The sequence below is a fragment of the Lontra canadensis genome, unplaced genomic scaffold (genome assembly GCF_010015895.1).
Source record: "Lontra canadensis isolate GAN:19392208 unplaced genomic scaffold, GSC_riverotter_1.0 scaffold9, whole genome shotgun sequence".
Taxonomy (NCBI): Eukaryota; Metazoa; Chordata; class Mammalia; order Carnivora; family Mustelidae; genus Lontra; species Lontra canadensis.
Window position 1 is genome coordinate 5,885,998 of NW_022631003.1, and position 23,457 is coordinate 5,909,454.

Genomic DNA, 23,457 nt, shown 5'->3' on the forward strand with positions numbered 1-23,457 from the left:
AGGATCTCAGAAAGATTCCACGGTCAAGTGAAGAGAACATGCTCATTTTTGTGCTGTGCTCTCCAGGAGGAGTTAAAAAAAATTTTTTTTTGCAGAAAATTATTTTTTACTCACATCTCACAGGATTCATATATATGTCCATGGAAGTTGGGATTTTTACAACATAAAGTTGGAGGAGGAGACCTCCAAAATTAAAATGTGACCTTGAGGAGCTGGGCCGCCCAGCTGCTGCTGGCACCTCTGAGGGGGATTGGTAAGCAGCTGTTGTACTCCGGTGAAGGGCTAGAACTCAGAAGAGAGAGCAAACAGAGAAGCAAGTCCCTTTTCTCTTGTAAATTCCCATTTCCTCCTAGGGCTTTCTCTCGGCAGGGTAGACTCCCAGCCCCGGGGTCACAAAATGTACAGAACAGGGGTTCAGAGGTGAGAGACAAGAGCCTAACAATCATCACATTGTCCTCCGATTGCCCCGCTTTGTAACAACTGGGGCTTTATTATAGGACAATTTTTTACTTTTCTTCCCTCAAGTTATCTCTCAGAATGGTCCTTAGTCCCTTATCCAAACACATTTCCAGAAGATCTACCTGCCCCAGATTATCAGACTTGCCTGACTCTCAAAGGACAAACAAGATCTCATTTTTATAACTTTAGGTTGCCCATATTGACAAGGTACTTGGTTCCAGTTTTGGTTTTTTTTAGTATATGTGCTGCCAAAGCGAGCACCCAGTCTTTTTTTTTTTATTTTTTTGCAACCCAAGTAATTATAATGTGTGATTAATAATAATCACGAGTAGATCCAGCATACAGCAGTGAAAAATTCAAAGAAGGGGCGGCTTTTGACCAGCATCTTGAAGGACAGTTAGGGGTAAGAGGGGTAAGAGGAAGAGAGGAAGAGTCTTGTGCGTGAATGAAGCAAACCCTCCCCCCTTGCAGATGCCTCCCCTCTATTTTTTCCTCCAAGAGAAGTGCACAACCATGGTGCTGTGCAGAACCATGGAGCTGTGGTATGCAGCCCACCTCCGTGTTGCCTGGGAAGCTCTCCCAGCCTCTCCCATCATCTGCATCCTGGTCCGCTTGCAAAACACCCCTGAGAGGTCACCACCTCAAGGAATGTGTCCTGACCCCATACATACGATGAACCACCCCTCCTTGGGAGTGTTTTTATGGCTCCCACCATTACACTATCCTGCAGATCATAATCATTTTCTTTAATTCTGTCTTCCCTGATCAGCAATGGATCTTTTTAAGCAAAAAACATTTTCATTTTAATTTAAACTCTAGGCTTGTTAATTGCTGGGTTTCAGTAAAGTCAGGCTATTGTCAAGTGTTTTACATGCCAAGTTAAGAGTCTGACTTTTTTCCTATAGGGAAAGGGAAGGTATTCTCGCTCTCCCTCTCATCCCTCCTTCACCTCTCCCTATCCAGCACCCCCAAATGGGATAATATAAAAACTTAAAATAAGAAAAAAAAAGTCAATCCAAAATGCCACTGTTTATCCATGTGGATTTTACAGTCTTTAATAATTTATTCAGCATTATTTGTTAAACGAGAACTCTATTATGGGACTCTTTTTGGAAATCCTTTAGCCACCCAGCCTTTATTTCTCTTCTGCATAGCCTTGTCCAATCTCACTGTCAGTGCCTACCATCTTCTCTTGAAAGCCGCCAGTTACTGCTGTTTTCCCCCTTCCCAAGAATGTCACAGGAACCTCCCAGTTCTCCTTAAAGTCTCGGCCTATCCACAGATGCTGGGTCTCAGTAAAGAGCGCTCGCCAGAAGGGACAGGAAGGCACAGAAGACACCTGTTCACAAAATCCCTGATAACTATGCCTTTGTTCTGTGCTTAGGGCCATAGCCTTCCAGGAGCCCAGAGAACTGTATTAAAAAGGGACTACCAGCAAGAAATGCAACAACAAAAAATAATGGGATATTTTTGAAAATGGAGGTAAATATGTGAAGAGATCTTTAAAACAGGATTTGCACTTAATGAGTAAGAGTCCAGGGTGCACTGTTAATGGCCCGAATAAATCACCATCTTCAAGAGGAGGTCATGCAGCACTTTGGAAGAGGCACTAACATTTTCTAGCCTTTTAATGGTATGTAGAAAAAAAGAAATTGGGCAGATAAATGGTGGAGATAATGGGCCTTCATCTCCTTAGGGGCTCATCTACACCAAAAGAAGTCTAGAATTTCTATTTTAGCCAGGCACGGATATATTTCATACTTAACATTCATTTGTAGGGTTCCTACTTCCAAAAAGGCTTGGAATACAAAAGTGCATTTAAATAGTCCTTCTTCACTGTGCCCAGATGTCTGCTTCATTTTGCCTTCTCCCCATGTATGTCCAAGCACTGTTGGACTGCTACTTATTTTATTAAAAAAAAATAACTTCCAAGTAATTCGTGGGTCCTTTATAGCAACATAAATTACAGGTGTATAAAGAAAAACTTCAAGTCTGCCTCGCACTCATTCCAACCCTGCCTGATGTGTGTCCTTCAGCACCTCTAGTTCCCAGCGGTGACACCGGTGTGACCACTTTGGAAAGGCAATTTGGTAATATCTGTAAGATCTGAAATGCACAAACTCTAACTCAGCAGTTCCACCTCTTAGAATTTGTCTCGCAGCCGCGCTTGGACATACAGGCGAGTGTCTCATTGCTTGTTGCAGCAACAGTTCAGAAACAGCTTAGAGGTCTGATGAATCACGATGCCTCCCAAGGACAGAACGCTCTACCGCTCCAAAATATGATCAAGCAGACAGATGCGAAATAAAAACCAACGTCCAGAATAATGGGTACAGCATGTTCCTGTTTGTAATTTATTATTTTCCTTAACTGTGTACTTGATACACAGAAAATATGTCTAGGGAGACACATAAGGAAACTTCACAGTAGCTGCCCCTAAAAGGTGGAGTGTGGGGGACTTATGATTTACAAGAGGCACTTTTTCTTCATTACATACCTTTTGGTAGCATTTGACTTTTTTATTATGTGGACTTAGTCATTTTCAATAAAAGAAGAAAAGAAAAAAAGAGAAAAAAATTGCTGATCTGATGGATGAAAATTACATTCCTTTTTGGCTTTGAATTTCAACAAAAAGGGAGGTTGACCACTTTTTTACTATGTTTCCTGGCCATTTGATTCCTTCTATGAAATGCCTATTTATATCCTTTGCCCATTTAAAGAAATTAACTTCCTTATTAATTTTATTTTTTTTAAAGATTTTATTTATTTATTTGACACAGAAAGAGAGAGATTACAAGTAGGCAGAGCAGCAGGCAGAGAGAGAGGGGGAAGCAGGCTCCCCGCTGAGCAGAGAGCCCAACTTGGGGCTCGATCCCAGGACCCTGAGACCATGACCTGAGCTGAAGACAGCAGCTTAACCCACTGAGCCACCCAGGTGCCCCTCCTTATTAATTTTAGTAGGTCTTTGAATATAGGATATATTAACCACTTATCATATATTTTACAAATATTTTTTCCTGGTCTGTAATTTTCTTGTTTTGTTGTCCATAATAACTTTGGCCCTTTAGAACTTGCAAATATATGTTAATAAATATATATATTTTACATACACACATATGTGTTCATAAATAATTCCATTTTTTTCTTTTCTTCCCCTCTTAAGGCCTCCTTCAACCTAAAGTTATAAAAATCCTTTTCTTACCATTTATAGACTTAATCCATCTAGAATTTTTTAAATTATGTGACTCAAATATTTTCTTCCAAGTGTGGATAGCTAATGTCTTTTTAAAAAAAAAAAGTCCTTTTCCCTCAATGAATAGAAATGCCGACCATCATACAGTAACTGTCCATGTATGCTAGATAATCTTATTTTACTCCCTCAGGTTCATTCTCTGTCCAGTCCCACATCCCAGGGAGCTACCCTCCAGGGTCTGCATCACCCAGGTCCCCTTGCTTCCTGATTTTATATCATCTTTGGCCACTGGGAGGCACTAGCAAGAGATCAGAAGGAGAGAGAGAGGTTGGAATATATTTCTTCGATGATCCTTCCTTGTTTGCTCACCAAAGTGCCTCAAACTTCCTGTTGGCCCCCTTACTTTACCTATACCTGTAAAGACAGTCATCTAAGTTCTGTTTCTAGTCTCTTTTGAGTATAACTTGTTTTTAATTTTAATTTTTAATTTTTTTTTTAAATTTTATTTGACAGAGACACAGCAAGAGAAGGAACACAAGCAAGGGGAGTGGGAGAGGGAGAAGCAGGCTTCCTGCTGAGCAGGGAGCCCAACACAGGGCTCAGACCAGGACCCTGGGATCATGACCAGAGCCTAAGGTAGATGCTTAACAAGCCACCCAGGTGTCCCTACCTTCTGTTTTTGGACACTGCTTTTCTTGTGCCTGTTTTATGTGGTTGGATTATGGCAGTTTGAATGTATTTTAATGCACATCTGATATACTGTTTGGTATATTTTTCTATCCCTCAACTCTTTCAATATTTTCTTAGAAATTTTAACATGCTTGTTCTTCCACATGAAATATTTAAAATAATCTGGTCAACTCAAAAAAATTAAGCTTATGACTAAATTTACACTAAATTTGGACATTCGTTGGGTAGAGTTTATCAATCTTATGATGCAGATTTTTCCATTATTGGCTGTGATACTACTCAGACTTTTCAAATGCCTATTACAAATCTTAATATGCACCAATAAGGTCAAACTGATGATTGCCCTTTCAAAATTTGTTTTTACGGATTAATCCCCTCTCACTAATGGTACACTGCCACACATACTCAAAACCTAATATCATTTTCACTTTCTCATTCCCCACAATCAAATGGTTGCCAAGTTCTGCTAATGCTAACTGCAAAATATCAAATTCTTTCCTCATCCATTTCAAAACTACAGATTCAAGTTCAATCTATTTTTCACACTGCCTCCAGAATTAGAGTTTTAAAATACAGTTGTGAAATGTCATTCTTTGGCTGAAAAGTTTCAGTGGTTCCAAGGTAATGAAATCAAACATCTTTTATGTTTCCAAGGTAATGAAATCAAACATCTTTTATGTTCTTGCCCAGATCTACCTTTCTGGTCAATCTTCTTCCATTTACCACCCCTATCCCCAAAACACACAGTGCACCACTACCCATGCCATGCTTGAACCATATGGCTTTAGTTGTAGCTTCTCAGATATCCTGTTTCTTTTCTGTCTTTGAAAAAGTTCTATTCTTGCATCCCTGGGTGGCTCAGTCATTAAGCATCTGCCTTAGGCTCAGGTCATGATCCAGGGTCCTGGGATCGAGTCCCTTGTCTGGCTCCTTGCTCAGCAGGAAGTTGGCTTCTCCCTCTGCTCTTCCCCCTTGTATGCACATGTTCTCTCTCATGCAAAAATAAATAAAATCTTTTTAAAAAAGTAAAAGAAAATGTTCTAGTCCTGCACTGTTCATTCAATAAGGTGGCCACTAGCCACATGTGACTATTAAGCTGTAAACATAAAATATATGCTGAATTTTAAATATTTTGCACCAAACGGTAAGGCCAAATATCATAATAATGTTTTATTAAAAATGATTACCTGGTGATCATATAGATCTATAGTAGAAATGATAATATTGTGGGTATCTTGGGTTAAAATGTATTATTAAAATGTATTTTATCAGTTTCTTTTTACTTTTAAAATGTGACTACTAGAAAATGTTAAATTTCCTGTGTGGCTTGCTTTATATTTCTATTGGATACCACTGCTGTAGCGTCTGTTTTTCTCCTTCTGGTAACATCTCACATGTGCTTAAAATCCTACTTCAGATGTCACCTCCTCTGTGAAGCCTTTCTAGCTCCGTTGCTCCAGGAAGAATTAAGCATTTTAACCTACGTGCCTACAGTACTTTGTACTTACCTCTATCACAGCACTCCCTAACTATAATGTAATTATTTGTTTATAGGTCTGTCTTTACCATTTTTAAAATATTTGTGTCCTTTGTTTCCTCATTCTCCATATAGGCTTAGTGCTCAATCATTTTGTGATGGTTAACTGGGAGCAAGAAATCGTTCCAACAAACACCGGGACCAAAGACAATCCTAAAAATAATCACAAGATTTCCCCCTAAGCTTCTTGCATACAAGACAGAAAAGGAAAATGTCATTTTATGTAACTAATCAGAGAAAGCCTTTCGTTTATCAGGAAACCAAACTTTTTCCTAGCACTAACTCTGAGAGGGATTTATTCCATGAAACCTTATATGAAACATTGAACCACACAGTACGTCAGGTCTTTAATGAGGGGTCTATAGATAATACAGAAAATTTCCTTATATGGCCATTTCTTATATCAACCAACACTACAAGCAGACAGCATAATATTATAGCTTGGGCAAAAGCAAGCATTTTATAAACTAGAGTAAGATAGTCTAGATTGATCTCTCTAGTGATCTCACTTGATCAAGAGAAAGAATCCAGAAAATACAGTTGGGATTTTTTGAATCCACTCTGACAATCTCCATCTTTTAGTGAGAATATGAATTATAATTAAAGTTATTGGTATTACTGGGTTCAGATCTCATACCGTTTGTTTTCTATTCATCCTGTTTGTTCTTTGTTCCTGAATTCTTTTCTTTTGGATTAATCAAGTGATTTTATGATTCAATTTTTCTCCTCTTTTAACTTCTTAGCTATGCATTATCTCTTTTCATGATTAACCTCTTTTTTTTTTTTTTAGAGATTTTATTTATTTATTTGACAGACAGAGATCACAAGTAGTCAGAGAGGCAGGCAGAGAGAGAGGAGGGAAGCAGGCTGCCTGCTGAGCAGAGAGCCCAATGTGGGGCTCCATCCCAGGACCCTGGGACATGATTAACCTCTTAATAGATAAAATTTATAATGGTTTTAAAATATATGTTGACAAAAAACATTTAAATATAAGAACATAGAAAAATTCAGAGAAAAAGAATTGGGAAGGATGTAACAGATACATACTAACCAGAAGAAAGTTGGTACAGCAATATTAACATCATATTAATGTGATTTTAAGACAAAAATATGACATGACAAAGACAATTTACTTAAAGATAGAATAATCCTGAGCATATAGTTAGCTAACACGGCTAAAATATATGCTAAAATATTGACACAATTATAAGACCTTTCTAAGTCCATAATTATACTAATGATTCTAACATCCTTTTTAGCAATTTATAGATAGAGTAAACCTGAAGCATTAAGAATATTAAGGATTTAAGCAAAATAATGATGAAACTTGATCTAACAGAAACATGTATATGAATCCTGAGCACAATTTTTGAAACACAAATATTTATAAAATCCAACTTTGTACTAAGTCATAAAGCAAATCTCAAAACTACCTCCCCCCAAAAAAGTCAGCATGGTACCACATTACCTACTCACAAGTCATTAAAACTAGAACATATTAAGAAAAAGAGAACTTCCCCAAATACCTACATTTGAAAATTTAAAAGTGTAATTGTAAGGAGTTTGGGGATCAAGAATTAAATCAAAATGGAGGGCACCTGGGTGACTCAGTTGATTAAGTGTCTGCCTTCAGCTCAGGTCATGATCCCAGGATCCTGGGATCAAGCCCTGCATCAGGCTCCCCGCTCTGTAGGGAGCCTGCCTCTCTCTCTCTCTCTCTCTCTCTCTCTCGCTCTCTCTGCTGCTCCCCCTGCTTGTGCTCTCATTCTCTCTAATAAAAATATTTTTTCAAAAAAGGAAAGAAATCAAGATAGAAATAGGAAAACACTCTAAAACTGAACAACATGAGATATATTAAAACCTATGGGATGAAGGGGCACCTGGGTTGCTCAGTCATTAAGCACCTGCCTTTGGCTCAGGTCATGATCCCAGGGTCCTGGGATCAAGCTCCACATGGGGTTCCCTGCTCCGTGGGAAGCCTGCTTGTGTTCCCTCTCTCACTGTGTCTCTCTCTGTGTCTAATAAATAAATAAAATCTTAAAAAAAAAAAAAAAACCACAAACCTATGGGATGAAGCTAAAGTAGGTTTTAACAAAGAAGTGATGAAAAAAAAAAAGCACAAAGAAAAAACCCAAGGGATATACAGAAAAGGAAATATGTATTATTAGTATCAGTTCTTTTGGTCATAAAGGATCAAAAACCCAGTATAAACTTAAATACTGAATTTTTCAGCTCATTACAGTAAAATCCAGAGATAGACATTGTTTTAGGTATAGACTCATCAAGGGTTTAAATTATGTATTATCGTGATCCAAATTTGACTTTATTTCTCTCTCTCTGAATTCCACTCTCCTTATTAGTTTGATTATTATCAGACTCTCCCCTCCTGGGGCAACATATCTGAAGACAGTATCTTCCTAGCTATACTCTAGAGCAAGAGGGGAAGGATGTCCTTCCCAGTGGCTTTTCATTGCATTTTATTGGCTCTGATTGGCTTATGAAGCTATCTCCAATCCAGTAACCATGGCCCAGGGAATGTGACCTCTGGACAGCTGAGCTTTAATCTTCTTTGTTTAGAGTAGGCAACATCATTGGTAGCACATTAACCAAATTAAGTTAATGCTAAAGATGTTAAAGTTAAAGACAATTGGTGAATGGGTGCTCTAGGGCAAAAAGAAACAGATGTGTACTATAGCACAACTTCAGAAAAATGTTCTTTTTTTTTTTTAAGATTTTATTTATTTATTTATTTATTTGACAGACAGAGATCACAGGTAGGCAGAGAGAGGAAGGGAAGCAGGCTCCCTGCTGAGCAGAGAGCCTGATGCGGGGCTCGATCCCAGGACCCCGGTATCATGACCTGAGCCGAAGGCAGAGGCTTTAACCCACTGAGCCACCCAGGCGCCCCCAAAATGTTCTATTTTTAACAGGACTTCAACACCATGAGCTCACCAAGATGAGTTAATTGCCAAATGTTCCTCTACATAGCAAAATAAATCTGATTACATGGCAAGATTCAATACTATGCAATCTACCTGAATGCTACAGGCCATTGCCAGAAGGGATTGAATTTGGGCAAATTTAATACTGATTTGTTCTTTTTGACTGATATTAGCCAACAGATCAACAACTTCTGAACATCAATTCTAAACCTTGTTGCTCCTTACAGGTAGGTCTTTAATAAACCAAAGACTTCAGTGCTCTTCATACAGTTAGCTCTGTGTTCATTTATCGCAGAAATATTTAAGTGCTCACTAGGTTCTAGACGTTTCATTTACTGCTGAGGAAACAAGCCAACCACAAAGACCCTGATGCCTTGCCCTCATGGAACAGACAGTAGTGAGCCTAAGAGGAGAAAACATTTTCAACTGCTACACTCAAGTATAATTGTTCAAGTATGCGAGTTACTTTTACATCCCTTTTAAGCATTTTGCACTGCAGATTTCACAGGTCATTAATCTGGCCAAGGGAAAAGAACATTTTGTTCTTGTGGCAACATTCCCTGGGCACTGGGAGCAGGTCACTAGTATTGAGACAGGGATTTTGATGGAAGAACACTTTGTCCAGCCCATAATCTAGACTCCCATTCCCCTCCCAACTGCAATGTGGTGGACTTCTACAGGTAGGTGGTTTGGAGGAAGGGAGCAGCATCGAAGAAGAAAGGACCAGAAGCATAAAAAGAGAAAAAGAAACTTAGCGAAGAGTTGTGGGTTGGGGTTGGTGGGCAGGAATAGATGATACAGATTGAACCCTGCCTCCTTGGGTATAAACAGATATTGACCCACTTTTTTCTGTCAACACTCGTTTACAGTTTTGGGACAGAGGCCTCCTCTCAAGGATTCGGTGGCTTCAAAACTTTGAACAGAAACACTATGGACCTAAGAGCCAGAGAACTAATTTTATGCCATCCTGACTTCATTATGGCAGAGGATAATTGATTCCATACAAAACTGAATGATACATTCACGTGCTACCTCGTAGCTAAAACAGTTCAGTTTCAATTTCACTTACATACTTGGCTAACAAAAAGATATTTCATTGCAAAACAAAGGAAATAAAATCAAAATGCAAATTCAAATGGGTGGAAACTATATGCATTTTCCAACAATGAGAATAATTATGTGTACAACATCCTAAGCTAATCTTTAAAGAATGTAGGCAGTGATTGACAAAGTATTTCTACCAGTAAACAAAAAGTCTCTTTTAAGTAAAGACAATAGCATATGTAATTTACATGTCGTGTTGAATAAAAATAAGTGTATTTCAAAAAGCATTTTAAGAAAAAAATCAAAGAGTGTCATACCAAATAAAAAATAAAAGAAAAAATAGTGTCTTAAATTAAAAAAAATTAGAAATTTTAAATAAGTATTTTAAATATTAAAAATTATTTGAAAGCCAGGAAAAATAACTGGGAGGACTGGTTGCATTTGTGGTATCCCCAGTTGAGATAGCTTTCCACATGCAAAGCTTGGTTGCACCTGGAAGTAAAGCAGATCAAGTCACTCTTTTGCAGAAAAAATCCATGTTTCCCCCATAAACACCAACGTCCGGATGGTGCCCTGAACGGCCCTACTAGATTTGGCCTTGCTGCTCCACCGCATCTGCTAGGAGTCCGCCAGTGACCGCTGCGCTCCCGCCATGCTGGCTCCGTGTTGCTTCCAGACCAGGCATTCTGTCACCTCAGGGTTTTCCATTTGTCCCTGCCTTTATTTTATTTTATTTTATTTTAAGATTTTATTTACTTATTTGACATACAGAGATCACAGGTAGGCAGAGAGAGGAGGAAAGCAGGCTTCCCGTGGAGCACAGAGCCCAACCCAGGGCTCGATCCCACGACCCCGGGATCCCGACCCTGGCGAAAGGCAGAGGCTTTAACCCACTGAGCGAGCCGCCCAGACGCTCCTGTCCCTGCCTTTAATTCGAACCTCTTCTCACAGGTTTCTCCATGGCTCCCTCTGTCCTTCAAGTCTATTCAAGTGAGGCCATTCCTGACTCCTTTGAAATTGCAAACCACGCGGCGCCTGGGTACTGCCCTCAGTTGAGCGTCCAATGCTTGGTTTCCACTCAGATTCTGATCTCAGGGTCATGAGATCCAGCTCTGTATCCGGCTCATGCTCAGCTTGGAATCTGTTTGGGAGTCTCTCTTCCTTACCTCTGCCCCTCCTGCTCTCATGCTCTCTAAAAATAAACTTTTTTTTTTTTTTTTTTAGGAGGTTTATTTATTATTTGTCGTGAGAGATCGAGAGAGCGAACAAGCAGGGGAAGCGGCCAGCAGAGGGAGAAGCAACCTCTAGCTCAGCAAGGAGCCCTATGTGGGATTTGATCCCAGGATCCCATGACCCGAACCAAAGGCACACACCTAACTGACTCAGCCACCTGGGTTTCCCTAAAATAAATAAAACTTTAAAAAAAAAAAAAAAATTGCAAAACTCCTCCCACCTTCACTCCCTCCCTATTTTATTTCTCCATAATGTTTCTCCTGTGAGCACCACAAAGGGAGGAACTTTTGTGTTTTGTTTCCTATTATTCTGTGCCTGGCACAGAGCAAACACTCGATGTGTATCTGTTGAACGAATGAAAGTTAGCATCTGACATGGGGCTGCCAGCGTGGTTAGAGGTCTCGTCAATCACCAAGTAAAATCAGCCCCCCAAAACACACCTCCAAGAACTGTACCAATAGTTAGAATCCGGGTTCTCTTGAAGTTAGAGCCTGAGACAAAGGCACACATGTAGGTAGTCTGTTTGCAAAGTGGTGCCAGGCATCAGGACTGAAGGACGGAGGACAGAAATAAACAAGAGTTAGTGAAAGGGTGAGGGACAAAAGTCAATACACAAGACTAACTGATAAAGGGGGACAATACACTCAAAGCACGTAGTGTTAGCAGATCAGCAAGGATAGGGGGTCATAAACCTTGTTGGGGCAGGTCTGAAGAGAGTGGGTGGGGTCGAGGTTAGACAGGGTCACAAAGCCAGGCTGCGCAATAGAGACAGAGTTGTTCCAACTTTGTTAACTAATCTCAGATTTGGGGGCTGGACACACTGCTCAGAAAGGCCAAAGTCTAATGGGCCAGCGGAGCATGAGCAGAGAAAGCGGGCAGCCATGTGTGCAAGCGGTTGTGGTCCAGGCATGCGAGGTCTCAGGTCCACGGGCACAGCTGCCAGCAAGCACGCACAGCCATCTCAGTCAGTCTGGGGTGCAGGGCCCGAAGGGTGGCAGGGCTGGGAGCTAGGCCCAGATGGGCAATGAGCAGCCACAGCCTCAGGAGAGCGGAGAGGCTTGGGTAGAAAACCAGTCAGCTGGTCTGTCCCGAGGGTCTGTCCCTACCCTATCTGCACAAATATTAACTCTCCCTCTAGCGGGACTGATGCCATCCTAATCACCCATACTCAGGCAGTAAACTCGGTCAGTAAGTTACTACAAAATAGAAGTGTATACACGGACATGGAAAAAAAGCCCATCAGAGAATTATTGTAATTATTCAAAGAATCTGGAAACTGCTATAATACTGTCAAGCAAATATCTACAGGCTTAAAAATGGAAATAATTTAAAGATGATCAGAGTCAATGAAAAAGATCACTATTTTCATGTGAAGCTTTGGCTGAACCCAATATTAACAAGGGAAACAATTTTTAAATTGTTTTGTTCTTGTAACTGAAGATACACAATAGAATAATTGAGTATTTAACAATATACAGATCTTAAAAGTTTCTTTCAGTTTCTTGTAGGACTTCCCTCCTCCCCAAATTATGGGAAATTCCAGAGGAAAAGTTAAAATGCCATTGTATAAATTTACATTTAAAACAAAATTCAGACTTACAGAAAACTGATTTGTAGGACTTTTTCTTTTTCCCAGAAAATTGTTCCCAGAATCCTCATTTCTAGATAAAGTAAAATTTTTATTAAAATAATTTATCAGAAATGTATCCCAATGTTGTTACATTCTATAAAATACTCTTAACAGCTCCAGGAGCAGTGCTATTGGCAGAAAGTTCCTTCTCAAAATTATAAATATAATTTAAAAATTATTTTTAATCTTTCATTTGCCAGGAGTGATTAACATCACTTTTAAATCCATTGGTGGAAAAAGTATAAATTTTGATGATCTAATAAATTTAGTAGACTTGCAGAAAATTATATGATCAAGATATCACATTAATAAAGTACGATTTTGGTATATAAGATTGACACCAAAAATGTTTTTGCAGTTTATAAAGTTACTTACGCATCACTTGTAGCCCCATTAAGTTTTAGAAGTAAAATATTTTTAAAGAAAGCTTTACATTTTAGTATCTTTACTAGTCTTTTTCTCTCCTTTTTGGAGAAAAGGACCCATATTTTCACTTTGCACTGGACCCTATACATTATGCAAGCTGGCCCTGATTGTCATTAGAATTTGGGCATTAATTTGAAACAAAAGGAGATCCTTTCACTAGGAAGAAAATTATAAGTGAGGCAGGTAAGGAAAAACCAGCATCGGGCAATGGTCCTTTCTGTTTATCTTTTCAGTAGGAAAAGATGACTAACTGATAAGAGGAGGGAGAAAAACTCTTTTAATACACATCTTGTGAAGCCAAACTCAAGATACCTTGAAGAAAGAATAAAACAGGAGTCACCTGGGTGGCTCAGTCAGTTGAACATCTGACTCTTGGTTTCCACTGCCATCATGATCTCAGGGTCGTGAGGAACCCTCTGTTGGGCTCTGAGCTCACCGGGGGTCTGCTTGAGGTTCTTTTGCCCTGCGCACACTTATGCATGCACTCTAATAAGTCTTAAAAAATAAACAGGAAATTAAAGTGAAGAATGCACCTGGAAAAGTTTGTTAGTCCCGCCCTATAAAAACCTTGTTTTGGCAAGACTAGGGTTAAACACCTAAAACTTAAAAAAAAAAAAAAAAGATGTGGGGCACCTGGGTGGCTCAATCAGTTAAGCCTCTGGTCTGTCTTCTGCTCAGGTCATAATCCTGGAGTCCCCCCTCATCCCCCATGGAGCTCAGGGCTCCCTGCTCAGCAGGGAGTCTGTTTCTCCCTCTGCCTCTGCCCTCCCACTGCTGCTGCTGTTGCTGTTGCTGTGCCTTCTCTCTCTCTCAAATAAATAAATACTTCTAAAAAAAAGATGAAATGGCATACTAGAGAGCTACACTGAATATAAACCAAGTGACAGAATACATATTACAGATAATGAGGATGTTGACAAAAGAGTAGCCAACATCTCAAATCAAAAAGGGGCTCCTGTGATCTAAAATCTAAGGATTCTTTTATGTGGCCAAAGACAGAAAGGAACTGGTAACTGGCACAGAAGGAGGGGGTACAAACTATTATTTTCCTCAAATATTAAAACGCCAGCTGGTTGGCCACAGTCATTGCTCCCTTGTTATGTCAACATGTAGAAAGCATGGACAAAAGGCAAACTAGGAGTTAGGGTTCACGGTCTGCCACTAATTATCGACACAGCAGGACAAATGTAGCCCTTCTTTCTTCTACCGTGAAAACGGAAAGAATGGTACATCATTTTCCCACTCAGACTTAATAGAGATCACGTATGTGAAAGTACTTTGGGAAAAATAAAAAGTAGTAGTCAGAGCCTTAAATTACACATTCCAGTGCTTAGAGGAGCTCTTTCATGTCCAATAAGAACAGTTTCCCAGGACTTTAGAAAGACTCATTTCAGTGCAGTGTTCACCAGTCTCAAGTACTGTCTGCTTAAGTGTTCCCGAAAAGCCAGCTATCAAATGCTGAAGAGCGAAAATGCCAATAATTAACTGAGTTGTCCCCCTCAAATCTCTCCTAAACTGATCACAGTCCCGATAAACAGCTAACAACATCGAAGTGGTTGACCACTGGGAAACTGCAGGAGTGAATGAAATCTGGATTCGAGTCCAAAATAAATACTGCATTGTTTAAAAATAGCTGCAGGATTTCGTAAACACTAAAGTACAAACACACAGAACTCTTGAAGTTTTTGGGTTTACTGTGATAAACAAGATAAAAATATCCTGTATTTTAAAAATCAGACATGAACTTTCCCCAAGTTCTAAGTCCTTAGCAAAGTGTCCTTATCTATAGGATTGAAATGGAACCGTGGGAACTGTTTCTGGGTCACAGTTCTATAACATTGTATATATTTCTATACCTTCAAGATTCAGTTTGATCATTTGTGAAATAAGACAATAATTTCTACCCTGCCTGCTGCATGGTGTTTTAAAGGGACCAAACGTGAACAGTCTTCAAAACTCTAAGTGTCTTTACAGTGAGACAGATTATTTTCACAGTTCAATTTCAGTTTTCAGGATGGTCCTTGGCTTTTTAATTTGGTCTGGAAAGAGCCAGAAGTGGTGAGCAGGACGGAATCTAAAAAATTCTTTATTTAAGGCCACAATCAGTAATAAAAGGATAGAACCCTCTTTGTTCAAAATGAAGCAAAAAGAGACAGAGGGTCTAGACTGAGATTTTATTCACTTCTCTATGAAGAAAATCCACTGGTGGTCCTTTCTATAGCGAATCAAAAACAGGTAAGAGCCAAGGATAATTTGGCCAATCTTTCCCACCTGACCCCCTCTATCCACAACCAGTATTATCTGCCAGTTCCTACCCCTACTCACATCTTCATTCTTTGATAAATGTTCTTAGTCTTGAAATAGTATGCAAAGGCAGCCGTCAGCCAGAGATTCCAGCAATCACTACCCTTTCTACATAGAAATTATGGGGTTGCCTAAAAAGCTCAAAGTTTGAGTGCTTAATTTAGGGCAAGTGCTATGGTATTACCACCTCTCTATGACTCTCTCCCTTTCCTTCCTCCATCAAGGTCAGGGATCATCCAAAAGGACAAATTACCCTGGCCCTCATAGTCACTAAAACCTGAAATGTAGACATTAGACATTATCTATGCTATGGAAATCATGAGCAGCTTTATAATGAAGTTGAAGTCAAAACATGTGGCATAGGGTCTAGTGCCTCCACGGGCCAGCTATGTGACCTTAGCCAGGTCACTAACCCATACTGTAAAAACAAGAGCATGTCCAGACGGGTTTTAATCCCTGCCATCTACCAAATTCTATGATGTTAAAAAATACAGAATTAAGAGAGGAGCAAGATGGTGGAGCAGTAGGAGACTGAGATAGCAGCAGGTCCCAGAAGTTCAGCTAGATAGTAATCAAATCATTCTGAATTCCTCCCTCTCCCTCCTTCTCCCTCTCCCTCCTCCTCCTCCTCCTCCTCCCTCTCCCTCCTCACTTCTCCTCCTTTTCCCTTCTTCTTCTCTTCTTTCTTCTTCCCTCCCCCCTTTCATCTCACCCTGGTTTTGCATCTCTTTTGATTTGGTTAGTGTATATTTCTATCTTGTGGTTGCTACCCTTTTACTATTTTGTTCTCTCATTCATTTATTCTTATCCGGATAAAATTACAAGGTGGAGAAACTCACCACAATAAATAAATAAATAAGAGACAGTACCAATGGCTAGGGACCTAATCAATATGGACATTGATAATATGTCAGAACTAGAGTTCAGGATGATAATTATCAAGGTGCTAGCTGGGCTCCAAAAAGACATAGAGAATCTCTTTCTAGAGAAATAAAAGAACTAAAATCTAACCAAGTTGAAATCAAAAAAGCTATTAATGAGATATAATAAAAAATGGAGGTTCTTACTGGTAGGATAAATGAGGCAGGAGAGAGAATTAGAGATATAGAAGATATCTAATCTAATAATGGAGAATAAAGAAGCTGAGCAAAGAGAGACAACTACTGGACCACAAGTGGAGAATTCGAGAGATAAGTGATACCATAAGATGAAACAATATTAGAATCATTGGGATTCCAGAAGAAGAAAAGAGAGAGAGGGGGGCAGAAGGTATATTGGAGCAAATTATAGTAGAGAGTTTCCCTAATTTGGTGAAGGGAACAAGCATCAAAATCCAGGAGGCATAAATAACCTCCCTCAAAATCAATGAAAATAGGTTCACACCTCATCATCTAACAGTAAAACTCACTAGTCTTAACGACAAAGAGAAAATCCTGAAAGCTCAGGACAAGAAGTCTGTAACATACAATGGTAGAAATATTAGATTGTCAGCAGACTTATCTACAGAGACCTGGCAGGCCAGAAAGAACTGGCATGATATATTCAGAGCACTAAACAAGAAAAACATGTAGCCAAGAATACTATATCCAGCTATCATTGAAAATAGAAGGAGAGATTAAAAGCCTCCAGGACAAACAAAAATTAAAAGAATTTGCAAACACCAAACAAGCCCTACAGGAAATATTGAATGGGGTCCTCTAAGCAAAGACAGAACCTAAAAGTAGTAGACCAGAAAGGAACAGAGACAATCTACAGTAACAGTCACATTACAGGCAATACAATGGCACTAAATTCATATCTTTCAATAGTTACCCTGAATGTAAATGGGCTAAATGACCCAATCAAAAGACACAAGGTATCAGAATGGATAAAAAACCAAAACCCATCAATATGCTATCTACAAGAAACTCATTTTAGACCCAAATACACCTCCGGATTGAAAGTGAGGGGGTGGAAAACAACTTACCATGCTAATGGACATCAAAAGAAAGCTGAGGAGGCAATCCTTATACCAGATACACTAGATTTTAAGCCACAGACTATAATAAGAGATGAGGAAGGACACTATATCATACTTAAAGGATCTGTCCAACAAGGAGATCTAACAATTTTAAATATCTATGCCCCTAACATGGGAGCAGCCAATTATGTAAACCAACTAATAACAAAATCAAAGAAACACATTGACAATAACACAACAATAGTAGGGGATGGTAACATCTTCTTCACTGAAATGGATAGATCATCCAAGCAAAAGATCAACAAGGAAATAAAGGCCTTAAATGACACACTGGACCAGATGGACATCACAGATATATTCAGAACATTCCATCCCAAAGCAACAGAATCCACATTCTTTTCCAGTGCACATGGAACATTCTCCAGAATAGATCACATCCTGGGTCACAAATCAGGTCTCAACCTGTACCAAAAGACTGGGCTCATTCTGTACATATTTTCAGACCACAGTGCTCTGAAGCTAGAACTCAATCACAAGATGAAAGTTGGAAAGAACTCAGATACATGGAAGATAAAGAGCATCCTACTAAAGAATGAATGGGTCAACAAGGAAATTAAAGAAATTAAAGAAACAATTCATGGAAACAAATGATAATGAAAACACAACTGTTGAAAATCTGTGGGACACAGCAAAGGCAGTCCTGAGAGGAAGGTATACAGCAATACAAGCCTTTTTCAAGAAACAAGAAAGGTTTCAAGTACACAACCTAACACTGCACCTAAAGAAGCTGGAGAAAGAACAGCAAAGAAAGCCTAAACCCAGCAGAAGAGAAATAATAAATACATAAATAAATTAATAAATGTAAATAAATAATATAAATAATTATAATAACTCTTATAATAAATAAAAAGTTTAGAGGTGAAATCAATGAAATAGAAACCAAAAGAATAGTAGAACAAATCAACAAAACAAGGAGCTGGTTCTTTGAAAGAATTAATAAGATTGATAAGTCCGTGGCCAGACTTATCCAAAAGAAAAGAGAAAGGACCCAAATTAATAAAATCATGAATGAAAGAGGAGAGATCACAACCAACAAAGAAATACAAACAATTATAAGAACATATTATGAGCAACTCTACACCAGCAAATTTGACAATCTGGAAGAAATGGATGCATTCCTAGAGACATATAAACTACCAAAACTGAACCAGGAAGAAATAGAAAACCTGAACAGACCCATAACCAGTAAGGAGATTGAAGCAGTCATCAAAAATCTCACAACAAACTAGAGCCCAGGGCCAGACAGCTTCCCAGGGGAATTCTACCAAACATTTTAAGAAGAATTAATTCCTATTCTCCTGAAACTGTTCCAAAAAATAGAAATGGAAGCAGGATTTCCAAACTCATTTTATGAGGCCAGTATCACCTTGATCCCAAAACCAGACAAAGACCCCATCAAAAAGGAGAATTACAGACCAATTTCCTTGATGAACACAGAAGCAAAAACTCTCACCAAAATACTAGCCAATAGGGTCCAACAGTACATTAAAAGGATCATTCACCACAACCAAGTGGGATTTATTCCTGGGTTGCAAGTTTGGTTCAACATCTGCAAATCAATCAATGTGATACAATAAAATTAATAAAAGAAAGAACAAGAACCATATGATACTCTCAATAGATGCTGAAAAAGTATTTGACAAATACAGCATCCTTTTTTTTTTTTTTAAGATTTTATTTATTTATTTGACAGACAGAGATCACAAGTAGGCAGAGAAGTAGGCAGAAAGAGAGAGAGGAGGAAGCAGGCTTCCCGCTAAGCAGAGAAACCTATGTGGGGCTCAATCCCAGGACCCTGGGATCACAACCTGAGCCGAAGGCAAAGGCTCTAAACCCACTGAGCCACCCAGGTGCCCATACAGCATCCTTTCTTGATTAAAACTCTTCAGTGTGTAGGCATAGAGGGTACATAGCTAAATATCAAAGCCATCTATGAAAAACCCACAGCCAGTATCATTCTCAATGGGGGAGAAACAGAGCTTTTCCCCTAAGGTCAGGAACATGGCAGGGATGTCCACTAACTCCGCTGCTATTTAACATAGTAGTAGAAGTCCTAGCCTCAGCAATTAGACACCAAAAAGAAATAAAAGGCATCTGAATCAGCAAAGAAGAAGTCAAACTCTCACTCTTTGCAGATGATAGGATACTTTATGTGGAAAATCCAAAAGACTCCACTCCAAAACTACTAGAACTCATACAGGAAATCAGTAAAGGATATAAAATCAATGCCCAGAAAATCAGTTGCATTTCTATACACCAACAGCAAGACAGAAAAAAGAGAAACTAAGGAGTCAATCCCATTTACAACTGCACCCAAAACCATAAGATACCTAGAAATAAACCTGACCAGAGAGGCAAAGTATCTGTACTCAGAAAATTACAAAGTGGGGCGCCTGGGTGGCTCAGTGGGTTAAAGCCTCTGCCTTTGGCTCAGGTCATGCTCCCACGGTCCTGGGATCAAGCCCTGCAATGGGCTCTCTGCTCAGTGGGGAGCCTGCTTCCCCCTCCTCTCTCTGCCTACTTGTGGTCTCTGTCAAATAAATAAAAATTTTTAAAAATCTTAAAAAAAAAAAAAGAAAACTATAAAGTACTCATGAAAGAAATTGAGGAAGACACTAAGAAATGGAAAAGTATTCCATGCTCATGGATTGGAAGAACAACTATTGTGAAAATCTCTACGCTACCTAAAGCAATCTACACATTTAACGCAATCCCTATCAAAATACCATCTTTTTTTTTTTTCAAATAAATTGGATAAATAATCCTAAAATTTATATGGAACCAGGAAAGACCCCAAATAGCCAGAGGAATGTTGAAAAAGAAAGCCAAAGTTGGTGGCATCACAATTCCAGATTTCAAGCTCTGTTACAAAGCTGTCATCATCAAGACAGTATGGTACCAGCACAAAAACAGACACATAGATCCATGGAACAGAACAGAGAATCCAGAAATAGACTCTCAACTCTATGGTCAACTAATCTTCGACAAAGCAGGAAAGAATCTCCAATGGAAAAAAGACAGCCTCTTCAACAAATGGTGTTGGGGAAACTGGACAGCCACATGCAGAAAAATGAAACTGGACCATTTCCTTATACCACACGCAAAAGTAGACTCCAAATGGATGAAAGACCTTAATGTGAGACAGGAATCCACCAAAATCCTGGAGGAGAACACAGGCAGCAACCTCTTTGACCTCAGCCACAGCAACTTCTTAGAAACATTGCCAAAGGCAAGGGAAGCAAGGGCAAAAATAAACTATTGGGACTTCATCAAGATCAAAAGCTTTTGCACAGCAAAGGAAACAGTTAACAAAACCAAAAGACAACTGCAGAATGGAAGATATTTGCAAATGACATCTCAGATAAAGGGCCCAAAATCTATAAAGAACTTACCAAACTCAACACCCAAAGAACAAATAATACAATCAAGAAATGGGCAAAAGACATAAACAGACATTTCTACAAAGAAGATATCCAAATGGCCAATAGGCACATGAAAATGTACTCAACATCACTCAGCATCAGGGAGATACAAATCAAAACCACAATGAGATACCACCTCACACCAGTCAGAATGGCTAAAATTAACAAGTCAGGAAATGACAGGTGTTGGCGGGGATGCAGAGAAAGGGGAACCCTCCTACACTGTTGGTGGGAATGCAGGCTGGTGCAGCCGCTCTGGAAGACAGCATGGAGGTTCCTCAAAAAGTTGAAAATAGAGCTACTCTATGACCCAGCAATTGCACTAATGGGCATTTACCCTAAAGATACAAATGTAGTAATCTGAAGGGCCATGTGCACCCAAATGTTTTTAACAGTAATGTCCACAATAGCCAAACTATGGAAAGAACCTAGATGCCCATCAACAGATGAATGGATAAAGATGTGGCATATATATACAATGGTATACTATGCAGCCATCCAAAGAAAGAAAATCTTGCCATTTGCAACAATGTGGATGGAACTCGAGGGTATTATGCTATGTGAAATAAGTCAATCAGAGAAAAACCAATTATCATACGATCTCTCTAATATGAAGAATTTAAGAGGCAGGCTGGGGGGAGTCCTGAGGGGTAGGGAGGGAAAAAATGAAACAAGATGGGATCAGGAGGGAGACAAACTATAAGAGACTCTTAATCTCACAAAACAAACTGAGGGTTGCTGTAGGAGGGGACAGAGGGATAGGGTAGCTGGATTATGGACACTGGGGAGGGTATGTGCTATGGTGAGTGCTGTGAAATGTGAATCTGATGATTCACAGATCTGTACTCCTGTGGCAAATAATACATTATATGTTAATAAAAATTTTTTTTTAAAGGAGGAATTCACTGAGCCAAATTTGAGAGGAGCAGAGTTATACTGCCTTTAAGGAAGTCTTTAACTAGGGATTTGAATATCACCAGAATGCACTCGAGCCCTACTGCCCCCATCATGTCTTTCTGCATGCTGTATTAGCTTATCTGGCTTTGTCATGAGCCCTTCCCTCAGTTTTTAAGAAGTGACATCTGAGCTCATACCCAAAAAGTTTCATAAACAAGAAGGAAAAGAAGCTTCTTTTTCCTAATTTTGTTTGAAAAGCCCTAGGGTAGATTCTGATTGGCCAGCTTCCATCACATGCTTACCACTTGGGACAATTATTGGGTGCAGAAGGAGAGATGTGCTATGACCAGATCAGCTACAAGCATGCACCCTGCCCATTCCCCAGCAAGATACACTCTGAAAGGGGAAACAGTGTTGGATTGATTTATATATATATAAACATATATCATCAAAGTTAAGTATATATGTGTATGGATGTGTGTGTGTGTGCCTGTGTATTCATGACTAAATTTAATGGGTGTCTATAATTCACTTACACAGCTTGAAATCATGGTTTAGATTTTTACATGTAAAAAATAATTTTAATACTTATTTGTTTAATCATCATTTGTTCAGATGTTTAAACAACTTCCATGGACAACATCTCATCTAGAATGTTTGTGTTCTCTCAAGATTTGTTATAACAAGTTTAGAGTGAAGAAATAACTGCAAATTTATATTAGAAAGTTTTTTTTATTATATCTCCACAGAACACATCTGAGCTATAAAGAATACAAGATTCCCCCCTCAAACAAAAACAAAACAAAACAAAACAAACAGAATCACCACCACCACTTCCTTTTCACCTTCCGTAGCTGCTGCTATGTTCGTAACGTAAGGGGCTAACAAACTGGCCTTTTTGATTATTAATTTTATTGGAGGTGATGAAGAGAGTTTCCCATTAACAATCGCCAGGAAAATGAACAGAGGGTGGAGCTGAAAGGATAGTTACAAGTTTATCAAGAAATTGCATATTTGCAAGTCAGAGGCTCAGCAAATTAAAAGATTTTTTTATGCTTCCAGCCACCGAGGATTGCTGGTGACTAATCTTAACACTCTTCAGAGCTAGTCAGCTGTAGCCGGTCTCTATTACTGTGTATAATTCAAAGCATCTAACACAAAGGAAATGAAAGCTCAAAGGAGGCTGGGGAAGAAAGTCAGCAACAATGAATTTGGTCTATAAATGCTTTGCAAATAAGCAACAAAGAAAAAAGGAGTCTCTCCTTTGGGTTTGATAGATAATGACTAGAATAAAACAAGAGATCAAAGTATTTATAAAAATGGATTTGTCACATTCTTCCAACCTCATCAAAACCTCTTAAGTAAATAATTCCACGAGTTTCCCCTCAAAGAAATACGAATGCAATTTTCCTGGGCTCTCCTCTCCCTCCTCACCTTATACCCTGTCATTCAACACTTTTCCTATCTCAAAAGTCACTCTTACCACATTCCATGTTCTCTTCCATAGCCATGGATTAGTCTTAATTCTTTACTGATAGATGTGGTCATTAAATAAAATGTATTAGCTATACAGCGCATACAAAAAAAAAAAAACCCAACAACAACAACAACAGTATTCCACGCAATAATATTAATATAGAATTGTTCAATCTTGTGATCA